Source organism: Hordeum vulgare, chromosome 7H (genome assembly GCF_904849725.1).
Source record: "Hordeum vulgare subsp. vulgare chromosome 7H, MorexV3_pseudomolecules_assembly, whole genome shotgun sequence".
Classification (NCBI taxonomy): domain Eukaryota; kingdom Viridiplantae; phylum Streptophyta; class Magnoliopsida; order Poales; family Poaceae; genus Hordeum; species Hordeum vulgare.
In genome coordinates, this window is record NC_058524.1 from 254365166 (window position 1) to 254380897 (window position 15732).

The 15732-nt window shown below is 43.5% G+C and overlaps 1 long non-coding RNA gene across 2 annotated transcripts; it reads right to left on the reverse strand.

Moving 5' to 3' along the window:
• Positions 1–3105: 3105 nt before the first annotated feature.
• LOC123412695 lies at positions 3106–7559 on the reverse strand. Of its 2 annotated transcripts, XR_006613575.1 has the most exons (4): positions 6835–7559; positions 5758–5846; positions 3768–3880; positions 3106–3405 (listed from the first exon to the last, which is right to left on the reverse strand). It is a non-coding gene; the product is annotated as an uncharacterized LOC123412695 (long non-coding RNA). The 2 variants fall into 2 exon arrangements; XR_006613576.1 differs by lacking the exon at positions 5758–5846 and having other exon boundaries at positions 6835–7558.
• Between the last annotated feature and the right edge of the window lie 8173 nt (positions 7560–15732).

A 15732-nucleotide genomic window follows, 5' to 3' on the forward strand; every position in this document is an offset into this window, starting at 1 on the left:
ACGGGCGGCGTGGCTGACCGGATCCGGCAACTGGAGGTTGCCATGATCCGGTCTCCTGCCGAATCGGGGCGAAGGCGGACCGGGGGTGGAGCTCCGGCGCACCGGTGGCTCGCTACGGCTGGCGGCTCCATGGCTTCCCGTGATGGAACTTAGAAGAGAGAGAGTCGAGGTAACAAAGAGGGGAGGAGTAGATGTAAGAGAGAGAGGTCGGGCGGCAGATCAGGCCTCGCACGACCGCTGCGGCTTGTTGGCGTCCGGCTGGAGCGGCGATGAGGCATGGCTGCTGGAGGATGCAACTTGGGGTCGGGCTCCTCTCGATCCCAGGCAAGGTGCGGACCAGAGGAGGATCCCGATGCGGACGGGGTGGACGCGTCCATGGTCTGGCGACACAGGATCGAGGGGAATCGAAGGGATCTCATGGCTGCGGTTCTGGTTGATCGGGCATAGACACGGAGGAGAGACAGCGGGGTGGCGGCGGCTTCGGGATTGGGGAGGAATGGTTGGGACAGCCGAGATTTGAGAGTTTTGTGTCCTTAAATACATAGGTTAGGGGCTATTTGTACCCTACGATCGCAATCGTACTGTAGGATCAATAGAAGGTGTTTCTAGAGGGGGCGAATAGACTACTTGACAAGATTAAAATCCTAGCCTTTTCCCAATTTTATGGTTGGTGGAATTTAGCAATTCTAACAAGTCTAGTACAACCTACACATGCTAGTCAACATATATGCCAGCGAAAAAGTAAAGACTTTGCACATGTAAAAGGGAGTAGAGTTTAGGAGATCAAACACAAAGAGGTTGACACGGCGATTTTTGGCATGGTTCCGATAGGTGGTGCTATCGTACGTCCATGTTAGTGGAGACTTCAACCTATGAAGGGTAACAGTTGCGGGAGTCCACGGAGGGCTCCACCCACAAAGGGTCCACGAAGAAGCGGTCTTGTCTATTCCACCATGGCTTCCGGCCACGAAGGACTAGCCTCACTCATGGTATATCTTCACGAAGTAGGCGATCTCCTTGCCCTTAAAAACATCTTCATTCAACTCCACAACACTAAGTGGGAGGCTCCCAAGCGACACCTAACCAATCTAGGAGGCACCACCCTCCAAAAGGTAATAGATGTGGTAGAACGATGAACTCCTTGCTCTTGTACTTCTAAAGATAGTCTCCTTAGCACACAATCACTCTCGCACGAAATGGGCATGGGTAGGAGAGATTGATTTGGTGAAAAGCAGCTTGTGGGGTGAGAGATCAAGTTTCAAATGATTGGATTGGAATAACTTGGTCTCAACACATGAGTAGGTGGCTCTCTCTCAGAAAAATGAATCTGGCAATGAAGTTTGTGTTCTGAATGCTTCCTCTGCGAATGAGAGGTAGGTGGAGGAGTATATATAGGTTGTCCCCAAAATCCAACCGTTACACCTAAAGTGGCCAACTTTGTGACACCGAAGTCATGAACTCGATGGTACCGACTTGCACTAAAGGCATGATTTTAAATCTCGGTGGAACCGATATACACAACTCGGTGACACCAAAAAGGTGGCTAACGGTCAGATGGCACAACTCGGTGACACCGATACCAAACTCAGAAATTTCGATTTTGTGTATCGAGGCAACAGAAAGTTGATCATCTAAACTCGGTAGCATCGACATGGTTTCGGTTGCATCGATTTGGTGGCTTTGGCTAGGGTTGTGTCTGGGATGAAAATCGGTAGGGCCGAATTGAGAAACTTGGTGGCACCAATTTTGGGTATGTGGATTTCGACAGAATGGTTATGTGAGAAAATGACTCAGTATTTTTGGTGGCTATCTTTGAGCACTTGAGAAACCAGTTCATTTCACTACCTCGCCCGCTTTTAATAGTATTAACTTTCCTATGGACTCAAAAATGATTTCTCAAAAATATAAAATGAAGAGTCTTCTAGATTGAAGCTTGGGCCAATCGTATTCCTTTCTTGCATCGAGGGGCATCTCTACATAATCCTTTAGCCAATGCTCTCTATGGACTATTCCTGAAATATACTAGGTAAAATTGTTAGTCCAAGAGACAATGTATGTTGTCATGAATTATCAAAATCACCAAGGGAGTAGGTGTGCTTTCAATCTTCCCTTTTTTGGTAACTGATGACAACATACAATTAAAAAAATATAAGCATAAGAACATGACTGCTTTGAAAGATACATGACTAGTACAAGCTCCCCCTAAGTGTGTGCAATCCTTTTAAGGGATAGTTGCTTTGGAATATATAGGCACACACATGGAAGAAAGGACAAGACAAGTCATGTACATCCTGGATATAAGCATCAAACAATGTGAATGAAGAGCTTCCATGATCAATACTCCCTCTTACAAACAATATGTGCAAGAAACAAGAAATCATCATGAACAAGAATATGATGCATATACTTACCTTGAGGATCTTGAGAATCTTAGCAGTAGGAGTACACTTGAGAAAAGATTTGTTAGATAACACAAGTGTATACTATTGTAAAGATGCAAAGAGCTTCAAGAATACCAAGATATTGAGGACATATTGAGAATAGTATTTGATGATAGATACATCTCGAAGAGAATTAAGAACTTTCTCCCCTAAGAGTGAATATGTAAGATTTTCCTCTCCCCCTGAATAATAGCATGTGGATATTGGGAGTAGGTAGGGTAAGACAAGTTCAATCCAATAAAAATGATAACTGAAACAACGTTATCTCTATCCCCCTTAATGTGTAAGGTTTCATACATCTCCTTTAGGTAGGTCTCCCCTTAGGCAGACCTACCCTTAGGAACATATATTTCAACCTATTAATATTTCTCCCCCTTTCGTTTAAGCTTATTAGTGATATTTTTCCCCTTTATATAGGCTAATTGGAAGCTTTTATATTTCTCCCCCTTTGGCATTAATTTCCAAAAAGGTCAGAGGGTAAGGGCACATTGAGAGAAAGGGATCCTGGATACTTCTTTCTTTGATAAGGGTTCCATGAATTTGGCTTTTCTCCGCCTTTGATAGTAAGTCAGGGTTCATTGAATTTTCTCCCCCTTTGATATGGATAAGAGTTCCTTGAACTATCTCCCCCTATGTTTGAGATCCTCGATGATTCTTCCTCTTATATTTTGGGATCATTGAGGTTTTCTCCCCCTTGAAAAATGATGCTAATACTGATTTTGTTCTCCAAAATGTTCAATAAAATCTTAGAAGGCAATGAAACATGGTATCATTGATAATCTTTCTCCCCCTAAGGCAAAAGACCAGAAAATATCAGAAAATCAAGGACAGTGATAATATCGGAGTCACCTACGCAAAGTGGTTTGATAGAACCAAGAATGATAATCACGCCTCTAGAAGAAATTGGTTGGACCAAGTTTCCCAGATCGGTGAGACCGGGTTGCGAAGTAAATCAACTCCTGAACTGAAAAATAGACAGAAACAAAATCTAAGGATACCAGTTTGAGAAAGAAAATAATAAAAATAATATTTTTTAGAAATATACATAAATATAGATGATAGTTGAATGGTTCCAAGAAGATATGAAATGACAAATTTGAACCATACAAGAATCTCCATTTAGATGTGGGGCGGTTACTAGGTCACCTATATTAGAGTACTTAACTTGAGGGGTCAAGCAAGGATGCTTGATCATAGGTCATACTCATCGTTAAGCGTAAAATGGGGTTACCATTTTTTGATTAAGCATTTCAATGTCTTCATATCACTTGAGTTTCTTTACCTCATGAATTGGTGTAAAGCTTTATCAATGATATGAGTACAGACCTTCGAATGATGTTCATGACTTGGCATGTAGGCGAACTTATTGTGGATGCTCAATATTGATGAAGATCATCTTGAGTTGAAAGCAATCATTGTCATTTTGGTTCACTTTTCACCTACATTCGTTAGTCATGCAAGGAACAAGATATTATATCTGAATGACAAGAGTGAATGAATTCATCAAATGATAGTCAAGTATATGATTTTGTTGTCTTCTTCCTTCATCTCCGAAGAAGGGGTTGTTGATACTTGGACATGACAAGATTCCTTTTGATGTGAGTTGATGACAATCTTGTGGAATGTAGTTGTAACGTCCAAGATGCAGTCCTATCCTTCTTTTGGCACAAGGGCCTCGACACGGATAGAAACGCATCTCGTCGTTTCGCAAGAATCGATATCGTTACAAGTACATGTACTGAAAAGGTGAGTATAAGGAATTGGCTTACACTCACCAGAAGCTACATCAATATCACATCAATACAAAAATATACAGTCATCATGAAGAAGAGCAAGGTTTGACTACGAACGAAATCAAACGATAAAAGAACGACCTCCATCCTTGCTATCCCAGGTTGCCGGCCTGTAACACATCCTAGATCGATGATGAAGAAGAAGAAACTCCAAATAGCACAATCAACGCGCTCACGTCAAATTAACTCTTTACATGTACCTGCAACTGGTGTTGTAGTAATCTGTGAGCCACAGGGACTCGGCAATCTCATTTCCAAAAGTATCAAGACTAGCAAAGCTTGATGGGTGAGGTATGGTTAAGTGGTGAGGCTGCAGCAAGCGCCTATGCATTTATTTGAGGTGGCTAACTTACGAGTACAAGAATAGGAGGGGGACGATTTACGCATAACCGGACATGAACTAATAATGATCAAATGAATGATCCTCAACACCTACTTACATCACACATAACCCCATCGTGTCCTCGATCAGAGAAGGAGCTCGCGAAAGAGACAGTCATGGTTACGCACTCAGTTCACACATTTTAATTAAGCTTACTTTAAGTTATCTAGAACCGGATGTTAAACAAAGTTTCCACGTTGCCACATAACCGTGGGTATGGCTTTCTGAAAGATTGAACCCTACAGGGGTACTCCAACTACTCCATCACAAACTACCACATGCTGCGACGGAATGACCTCGATGAGGGAAAACATGTGATCTTCTTGGGTTCCTATTGAAAAGCCTCAACATCAAGATGGCCCAAAGTATCCTCGCAATCCCTCACACAAAACGCTCGAGAAAGGTAAAGCAAGTCCAGCAAGGCCACCCAAAGTGCCGACAATCCCGATAGGAGCCGCGTATCTCGTTCTTAGGGAACAATCGGATGAGGGCAGCATACAGTGGCCTGATAAAAATCACCCTAGTTGCCCCGGGTTTGCCCCGCACACGACTCTGTTTAGGAGCAGCACAATCAGCACTAACTCCCTATGTATTATGTTGAATTACTCCTCGGGTAGCGCTAACTCCCTATGTTTTCGGTATTAACAAAGCTGTTATGTTGAGAAAATATAGTACCAATGTTGGTCCTTACCAGACGAGCTTTATCACAAAACGAGAATTTAGGGGGTCCCCATAACAACCCCAAGCATGTTAGCAACGCTCATTTATGGAACATAACATTGGTAGCCGAAACTAAGGCGACAAAGGTGGAACAAAACACTAGACTAAAAAGGCCAAGCCTTCCACCTTTTACCAAGTATATAGGTGCATTAATTTAAATAGCACTAATAAGGTGATATAAAAAGGAACCCATGTTATCACATGGAAGCAACTACACCTGCAACTAGCAACTCTATCAAATGGTTAAGCAAGTGGTAACATAACCAATCGGTGGTTTGCTAGGTTGTAGAACAACTGAAGGTTTTCATGGTAATATTGGGAGGCTTATTAAACAGGTGGTAGGCAGCAATACATAGTGATAGAAACGATATAACTTGCATGGAAATGATAGTAGTGGTATCTAGGAAAATGATCATCTTACATGTAATCCCGCTTGAAAGAACGACTCCGTGAAGCAGACGAACCTACGTAGTCGAACGGATCCTCACATTTTGACACATTTGTGGAACTCTATCGAGACGACCAAACCAGAAACAAGAATCAACACACGATATTAACCATGGCACATGAACGACATGATGCACAACACATATGATGCATGCTCGATTAAATCATTCAAGGCACGGCATGGCAATTCACAATCAAACACTACACATTAAGTGAAGCTCAATATGCAACGAGTTGCATACTGAAGAAACTCCACAATTGAATTATTTATTTCACTCCATTGAAGTACAAAGAAATATTAAATGTTGTTGAACATGGCAAGGGGTGAATCACAAATAATCTACCTATCTAGGCATTTTAAATGAGGCCGGAAACGACATATAGCATCTCCGAACCGACTCCACACGTTAACTTTGTAATCTGTCCAAATCTATCCTAACTGCATTTTATGTTTGTTAAACGGCAAAACAAAGTGGATCACGTGATTTTACTCGTCGTTCTAGTCCATTTACATAAATGGCTCATCTCCAACGGAGCTACGCTTAATTAACTACGGACTAAACCATTTTTATCACATCGACACACAAACCAATGCAAACAGCATGCTAAACAGTAAATATGCATGAAAGTTGGAAAATAATATTCTATGCGAAAATCTACATGTTCTACATACATAATTTGTCGCGATCCGACACACAGCTTAAAAACTACGGGCGTTCTAAAATAGGCATCTAATGAAAATTGCAATTACTAGACGAAAGAAAAACTACGAGCAACAGACACAGGCTGGGCTAGCCACTGCCAATGACAGTGGGGCCGCACAGGTGGTCAACTGGTCAACTCAATATCAGTCAATCATGGCGTTGGGCCCCGGATATCGTTGTCTCATAGAAAAAAGGAAAAAAATGGCCCAGGGTGAAACAAGATGGCACTAGCCACTCGATCTACTCCATGTACCACGGCAGGAATAAAATGAAAAACCAAATAACCTAACATGTCGGACGGATCTAGGGAGAACACAACCTTTCTGCCATGGTTGTGAGCTTCTCACCAGCGAGGAACGGGAAGGCAGCGGCGATGATGTCCGGTGGCGCGGTCCGGAAGCGGTGGATCCGATGACACGGGCTCCATTTCCAGCGTCAGGGGATCAATTCGCGGTGGACCGCTGGTGCACAAGCTGCGAGCACCCCATCCATGGTGGGGTTGATGTTCCTGTTGGTCAAGAGAGAGAGAGAGAGAGAGAGAGCTGAGCGGGAGGGAGGAGAAGGAGAAACACGGGAGGCACGATAGGGAAAGGAGAGGGCGCGGAGGCAGTCCCTGGAGGTGGGGCGAGGCCCAAGGGACCATGGAGAAGCTCCGGTGGCCGGTGATGCATCCTGCCAGAGAAACAGAGAGAGAGAGAGAGTTGAGAAACTGGGAGAAAAAAACGAAAGAGTGGTGGAGATAGCACGGGGACAAGGGACGGCGGCTTGATCTCAGGTCATCGCGACGAGGTCGCGAGGTTGGAGGAGCTCGGGATGAACTTCTGCACGGCGCTCGGGATGCTCCTGCAAGTGCCAGGAGGACACACTGCAGATCGAGAGGAGGCAGAACAAGGACGGTTGTCCCCTGGTTTGTCGGGTACAGAGGATGAGGGGATCGAGTGGGGCGTTGGTTGGTGTGCTTAGGCCTGCTCTAGTTGGATGCGGTGCGGATGGATCCCGACGAAGAAGAGTGGTGGCGGGGTGAGGAAAAACAGGGAATTGGTCTACGGTTTGACACATTTGGTATGGGGTTGGTCTATATGCACCTAAAAGATTAGGGTTAGGACCCTCCGATTAAATCAGACGGTCAAAAATAGTAAGATTAGGGAGTCAAGTGGACAAATCTATGATGGTTTGTAATAAAATGGGGTTGACCCGGATCAAACGGGCACGACCGTGTGTTACGGGTTCCGGAAGGTTTTCGAACTAGGTTGCGAACGGACCCGTGCACTGTGCAGAGACGCTAGGCGGAGATAAGAGGGAAAACGGGCAGCCCCGCATCGGAGTTAAAATACCGAAACGTTCGACAATTGACCGGCTATAGTGCGCTATATATTTAATGATTCGGGTATCAAACAAACTCCTATTGCGACGAAATTTGGCAGGCGGCCTACTTATAATAAAATAAGACCGCATGCCAAGTTTCAACCCAATCCGAGAATATTTTTGAACACTTTTAAAAACAATATTTTATCGATGTCGTGGGCGCGTGCGTGTGTGGTCAGGCTCAAATTGGTCAACGACGAACACCGAGAGAACCGATAACTAATAACAGGTGCAAGTTTTGAAAACTGGAGACAACGGAGTGCCGATGCAATGTGGATGATGCACATGATGCGATGATGAATGCGACAGACAATCTAGCAAAACGGCAACCACGGAATAACAGGGAAATCTTCTGGAGCGTCGGTCTCGGGCTGTCACAACTCTCCTACACCAACAAGAGATCTCGCCCCGAGATCTAAGAATGAAAAGGGGAAGAGGAAGAGAAAGAGAGGTAAAACTTAGTCGCTTCTTTGATAAACGAGTGAAACCAATGAATCTTGAAGGTTGGAAGAGATGAAGAATGATATGAGAAACAAACTAGAATTCACAAAAAATTTCGGCAGCACTTCGATAGGGAATTGAGGCAAAATTGTTAAGATGGAAGATCTTGAGAAGATTCAAAACAAACTAACTAAATTGATAAGCAAGGAAAGAACATGATCTTGATAGAACAAGATGATAGATTGAAGAGAGCAACATCACCACAACTCCGGAACAAGAGAGTAGAAACTAGATCTTTGAGAAGAATAGAATGAAGAAGAAAATGACAACTGCTATCACAGTTGAATTTGACAAGCAGCCTTGCAAGAAGAATAGAACGGAGTTGTTGGAAAACCAATAACGAAAAGAACAAGCTTGTAGTGGATTTATGAAAACCATCCCAAAATAATGAGGTGACAACCAGCCACTAATAGAACAAGGATTGATTAAGAGCAACAAGATATGCACAACTACTTTCACTAAGAGGATACATTGAGAACTAGGATCAATGATAATCACCATAATAGTTGCAATCCTTGGAAAAAGCTTTAGGTGAAATCTAAACAAAGATAGCTCAATGAAGAAATAATGGGTTGAAAATATCTCATGATCACAGAATCGGTGGGTATAAATATCTCATTCTTTAAACAAATTTTGTTCGAGACTCCTCCAGTAACAAGAATGCAACAACAACACCTTAAAGGATAAAGGAGGAATAATTGCACTTTGAAATGCAAGACCAAGAATACTTGAGGTTCCCCAACAAGAGACTTGAAGAACACCTTGAGAATGAAAAGATCGTGATCCGCCTAACAGAAAACTTCAACAAAGCACCAGAATAATTGAGAGATGAACGAAGAGACAACAACTGAGAAGAATTTGAAGATGCAAGCTGAAGGCTGAGAACGAAGAAATATTCTGAAACGATGGCCTTCGAAGGATCGAGAATGAAAACAACTATGAAATGCACCAGATAGATATGGAAGGAATTTCTCATGAGCGAAAACAAATGACAGGATAGCGCGAAGCTGAGATGAAAATCTTGAAAATAATGGAGCATGATTTAAGTGAAACTCTCCTTCGGTCTTCCAAGGTGAGAATGATGAGAAGGGACACCACCAAAATTACTGAGACACTCTGGAATAAGAATATGAAAAGTTGACCACATGATGAAATAATTCAGATTGACCTTGGCGAAGGAATATGACTGATGAAATGCATGCTTACGTCATAATTGAAAAGAATTAGAGATCTCCGAAAAACATTACAAGAGCCAGGTAGGATTCTGGGAATAACATGTGGGTTATGGGCCCACTCAAAAGAAACCACCGTTGAAAGATTGCTCGGGAAGAGAGATACTGCACCGGTATAACTGAAAACTTGATGAGGTTAGCACCTTGAAATAATTGAATGGATTGAAAATAAGAAACTTCTGAGATATCTTCAACACTTCGTATAGAACAGAGAGGAATGAATAACAAGAGAGGCTTGATAAGAATTCCCAACACAGAAATCTTCAGGGGGAGAAAAGGATATGATGAACACCGAGAGCTTGAATTGAGTTCATCGGAAAAGAGAACAAGAATGAAAAATGATGAACTTAACACTGGGCATCTTCACAATGAATCACGGGATAAGAGAGAAAAGAAAAGTCAGTGGAAACATCAATGAATTGAAACGCACTTGGATGATAATTGAATCACTAAAGAAAAGGGCGGGAGGGCGGGGAAAAACAAAGACAACTTGGGACAAATGAGACAAACTCCGAAAAGAAATGAGAGATTGATCTTGCAAATATTGGAGAGGGTTGAATTCACTTGAAGAGAAGCACACCGGATGAAAAGAATTGATATGACAACTCCGGTTTGAAAAGAATGGAGAGACAATTTGATTGAGCAAAACAATTAGCATTCCCACAAAATATGAGAACACCACTTAGGAAGTTATGAATTCACCACTTGACATCGAAGCAACTTGAATTACCATATTCTAACAAAACAAAGGATGAGGCTTGCGAATTAGCGAGAACAAACATATAGCACAGATTCCATCCGATATTTTCATGGATAGGATCGCACAGGCTCTATCCTATAGCAGCCATCATGTACAAGGCAGTGCACACGACATACGAAGCATCCCTGAGTCGTTGCAAGCTACAAGGACTCTTTAAGACACAACGAGAACCGCTGTAAGACGACTATGAACAAACGTATCCACTAGATGTTGAACCCCAACCTCACATCATGAATTTGTTGGAAGATTGTCCTATAAGCACTACCTGAATTCCCACCTAAGAACTCCCGAAATTTTATGGTCATGCAATCGGGTCCACGGATACAAGGAGTAAAATCCATCACTCAACTCCTAGCAATAACACTACCCGTCCGGTGTATCACATCCGTCAACACATAACCAAAGATCTCTCAAACTCATCTATCTGACACCCTCGTAATCACAATGATACCAAGTATGGTGGTACCCCCGAACTCTATACAGCAGTACTGGGGATGCCGGGCATATCTCGCCACTACTAGTGTTGAAACAATTTCGAACATCCTTCGTCCTGAGATACTAAGAAATCTGAACGATAACAATGTGCTCAAGAATCCCCTAGAGCTCAACTCCCTGGAATAAAATGAACACAACACGAGGCACCAAGACAGAACTCTGTCACATCGACCATCATATAGATTCCAAAAATATCCGCGTGATCCTAAAAAATTTTGAGTGAGAAGAGGAGTAGAATTAAAATTATTACGTCGACATTCCTCACGAGAGCATAGAAGCGGAGAAAAAGAATTCTACTCTCTGATATATAAGTAGACTCAAATTAGTTTTTCACTAGACTCGACTCGGCCAAGTTCGATCAATCAAGGGGGCTCCTAGGTCGGTACTGCTCTGATACCAACTTGTAACATCCAAGATGCAGTCCTATCCTTATTTTTTCATGAGGGCCTCGACAGGAATAGAAACGCATCTCGTCATTTCCCAAGAATGGATATCGTTACAAGTACATGTACTGAAAAGGTGAGTATAAGGAGTTGGCTTACACTCGCCAGAAGCTACATCAATATCACATCAATACAGCAAAATACAATCATCATGAAGAAGAGCAGGGTCCGACTACGGAAGAAAACAAATGATAAAATAATGACCTCCATCCTTACTATCCCAGGCTGCCGCCTCGAACCATCCTAGATCAATGAAGAAGAAGAAGAAACTCCAAATAGCACAATCAGCTCGCTCACGTCAAAGTAACTCTTTAGTTGTACCTGCAAATGGTGTTGTAGTAATCGGTGAGCCACAAGGACTCAGCAATCTCATTTCCAAAGGTATCAAGACTAGCAAAGCTTAATGGGTGAGGTATGGTTAAGTGGTGAGGCTGCAGCAAGCGACTAAGCATTTATTTGAGGTGGCTAACTTATGAGTACAAGAATAAGAGGGGGATGATCTACGCATAATCGTACATGAACTAATAGTGATCAAATGAATGATCCTGAACACCTACTTACGTAAGACATAACCCCACCATGTCCTCGATCGGAGAAGGAGCTCGCGAAAGAAACAGTCATGGTTACGCACTCAGTTGGCACATTTTAATTAAGCTTACTTCAAGTTATCTAGAACCGGATGTTAAACAAAGTTTCGATGTTGCCACATAACCGCGAGAACGGCTTTCCGAAAGATTTAATCCTGTAGGGGTTCTCCAACTAGTCCATCACAAACTACCACACGCTGTGACGGAATGACCTTGATCAAGGAAAACCCGTGATCTCCTCGGGTTCCTATTGGAAAATCTCAACCTCAATATGGCCAAAGAATCCCCGGAATCCCTCGCACAAGACGCTCGAGAAAGGTAAAACAAGTCCAGCAAGGCCGCCCGACGTGCCAACAATCCTGGTAGGAGCCGCGTATCTCGTTCTCAGGGCACAATCCGATGAGCGCAGCATATAGTGGCATCATAGAAATTACCCGAGTTATCCCGGGTTGGCCCCGCACTAGACTTTGTTTAGGACCGGCACCATCAGCACTGGACCTCCCTGTATTATGTTGAATTACTCCTCTGGTAGCGCTAACTCCCTATGTTTTGAGTATTAACAAAGTTATTATGTTGGGCAAATATAGTACCAATGTTGGGCCTTGTCAGACGATCTTTATCCCAAACAGAGAATCTAGAGGGTCCCCATAACAAACCCAAGCATGTTAGGAGCGCACATTTATGGAACATAACACCGATAGCCGAAACTAAGGCGACAAAGGAGGAACAAAACACCAGTCTAGAAAGGCCAAGCCTTCCACCTTTTACCAAGTATATAGGTGCATTAATTTATATAGCATTAATAAGGTGATATAACAAGGAACCCATGTTATCACATGGAAGCAACTGCACCTGCAACTAGCAATGCTATCAAATGGTTAAACAAGTGGTAACATAGCTAATCAGTGGTTTGCCAGGTTGTAGAACAGTTGAAGGTTTTCATGGAAATGTTGGGAGGCTTATTAAACAGGTGGTAGGTAGCAAGACATAGCTGTAGAAAAGATATAACTAGCATGGCAATAATAGTAATGGTAACTTGGTAAGTGATCATCTTGCATGTAATCCTGCTTGGAAGAAGAACGACTCCGTGAAGCAGACGAACCGATGTAGTCGAACGGATCCTCACATTCCGACACGCTTGCGGACCTCTATCGAGACGAGCAAACCAAAAACAAGAATCAACAAACTATATTCACCACGGCACATGCACGACATGATGCACAACACATATGATGCATGCTCGATTAAATCATGCAAGGCACGACATGGCAAATCACACAATCAAACAGTACACATTAAGTGAAGCTCAATATGCAACGAGTTGCATATTGACGAAACTCCACAATTGAATTATTTAGTTCACTCACATTCAATTACACGGGAATATTAAATGTTGTTGAACATGGAAAGGGGTGAAGCACAAATAATCTACCTATCTAGGCATTTTAAATGAGGCCGGAAATGACATATAGCATCTCCGAACTTACCCCACAGGTTAACTTTGTAATCTGTCCAGATCTGTCCTAACTGCATTTTATGTTAGTTAAATGGAAAAACAAGGTGGTTCACGTGATTCTACTCGTTGTTCTAGTCCATTTACATATATGGCTCATCTCCAATGGAGCTACGGTTAATTAACTACAAACTAAACCGTTTCTATCACATCGACACACAACCGATGCAAACATCAAGCTAAACAGTTTTAAATATGCATGAAAGTTGAGAAATATTATTCTACGTGATAATCTAAATGTTCTACATATATAATTTACCGCGATACGACACACGATTTAAAAACTACAGGCGTTCTAAAATAGGCATCTAATGAAAATTGCAGTTCCTAGACGAAAGAAAAACTACAAGCAATAGACACAGGCTGGGCTAGCCACTGCCAATGATAGTGGGGCCGCACGGGTGGTCAACTAGTCAACTTCAAGATCAGTCAATCGTGGCGCTGGGACCCGATGTCATTGTCTCATAGAAAAAAGGAAAAAAGATGGCCCAGCACGAAATGTGATTAGCCAGGGATTCGAACCCCGGTCTCCTGGGTGAAACGAGATGGCACTAGCCACTCGATCTACTACATGTGCCACGGCAGGAATAAAATGCAAAACCAAATATGGTGAATCCGACGACTGGGGCTCCATTCCCAGCGTTAGGAGCTCAATTCGCGGTAGACCATTGGTGCACAAGATGCGAGCACCCCATCCATGGCGGGGTTGCGGTTCCTGTTGGTCAGAAGAGAGAGAGAGCTGAGCGGGAGGGAGGAGAAGGAGAAACACGGGAGGCACGATAGGGAAAGGAGAGGGCGAGGAGGCAGTCCCTAGAGGTGGGGCGAGGCCCAAGGGGACCCCGGCGAAGCTCCGGTGGCCGGCGATGCATCCTACCAGAGAAACAGAGAGAGAGTTGAGAAACTGAGAGAGAGAGAGAAAAACGAAAGAGAGGTGGAGATAGCAGGGGGACAGGGGACGACGGCTTGATCTCCGATCGTCGCAATGACTCGTGAGGTAGGAGGAGCTCGGGATGAACTTCTTCTCGGCGCTCGGGATAGTCCTGCAAGTGCAAGGAGGATGCAGGGACGCTGCAGATCGAGAGGAGGCAGAACGAGGACGGTTGTCCCCTGCTTCGTCAGGCACGGAGGACGAGGGGATAGAGTAGGGCGCTGGTTAGCTGTGCGCGGGCCTGCTCTTGTTGGATGCGGCGCGGATGGTTCCCGAGGAAGAAGAGTGGCGACGGGGTGAGGAAAACAGGGAATTGGTCTACGGTTTGACACATTTGGTATGGGGTTGGTCTATATGCAGCGAGAAGATTAGGGTTAGGACCCTTCGATTAAATGGACGGTCGGAAATAGCTAGGTTAGGTAGTTGAGTGGACAAATCTATGACGGTTTGCGGTAAAACGGGGTTGGCCCGGATCCAACGGTCACGATTGTGTGTTATGGGTTCCGGAAGGTTTTCGGACTAGGTTGTGAACGGACCCGTGCACTGTGCACAGAAGCTAGCTGGAGATCAGAGGGAAAATGGGCAGCTCGGCATCGGAGTTAAAATACCGAAACGGTCGGCAATTGACCAGCTATAGTGCCGCTATATATTTAAAGATTTGGGTATCAAACGAACTCCGACTGCGACGAAATTTAGCAGGCGGCCTACCTACAATAAAATAAGACTGCATGCCAAGTTTCAGCCCAATCCCAGAATATTTTCCGGACACTTCTAAAAACAATAATTTATCGATGTCGCGGGCGCGTGCGTGTGTTGTGAGGTTCAAAACGGTCAACGACGAACACGGAGAGAACAGGCAACTAATAATGGATGCAAGTTTTCAAAAACTGACGACAACGGAGTGCCGATGCAATGCGGATGATGCACATGATGCGATGATGAATGCGACAGACAATCTAGCAACACGGCGACAACGGAATAACAGGGGAGTCTTCTGGAGCGTCGATCTCGTGCTGTCACGGTAGTTCTTCAAAGTACCTACAAAAGATTAGATGCAATACAAGGGAGCATAGTTTTCCAAGATATAAGATAGTCATATCAATAGCATCATGGAATGGGCAATCATGCTCATGCCCTTGCATGCATCCGAGTGAGTCTAGCTCAATTTTAAAGATTCAATGATGTTTTTTAACTCACTTCTCAAATGACAAAACACTTTCTCATCAAGTGGTTTTGTAAAAATATCAGCTAGCTGTTTGTCAGTACGAACATGCTTGATATCCATATCTCCTTTACCAACATGATCATGAATGAAATGATGTCACACTTGGATATGTTTTGTTAGAGAATGTTGCACAGGATTGTAGGCAATTTTAATTGCACTTTAATTGTCACATAACAATGGAACTTTTCTAACATGA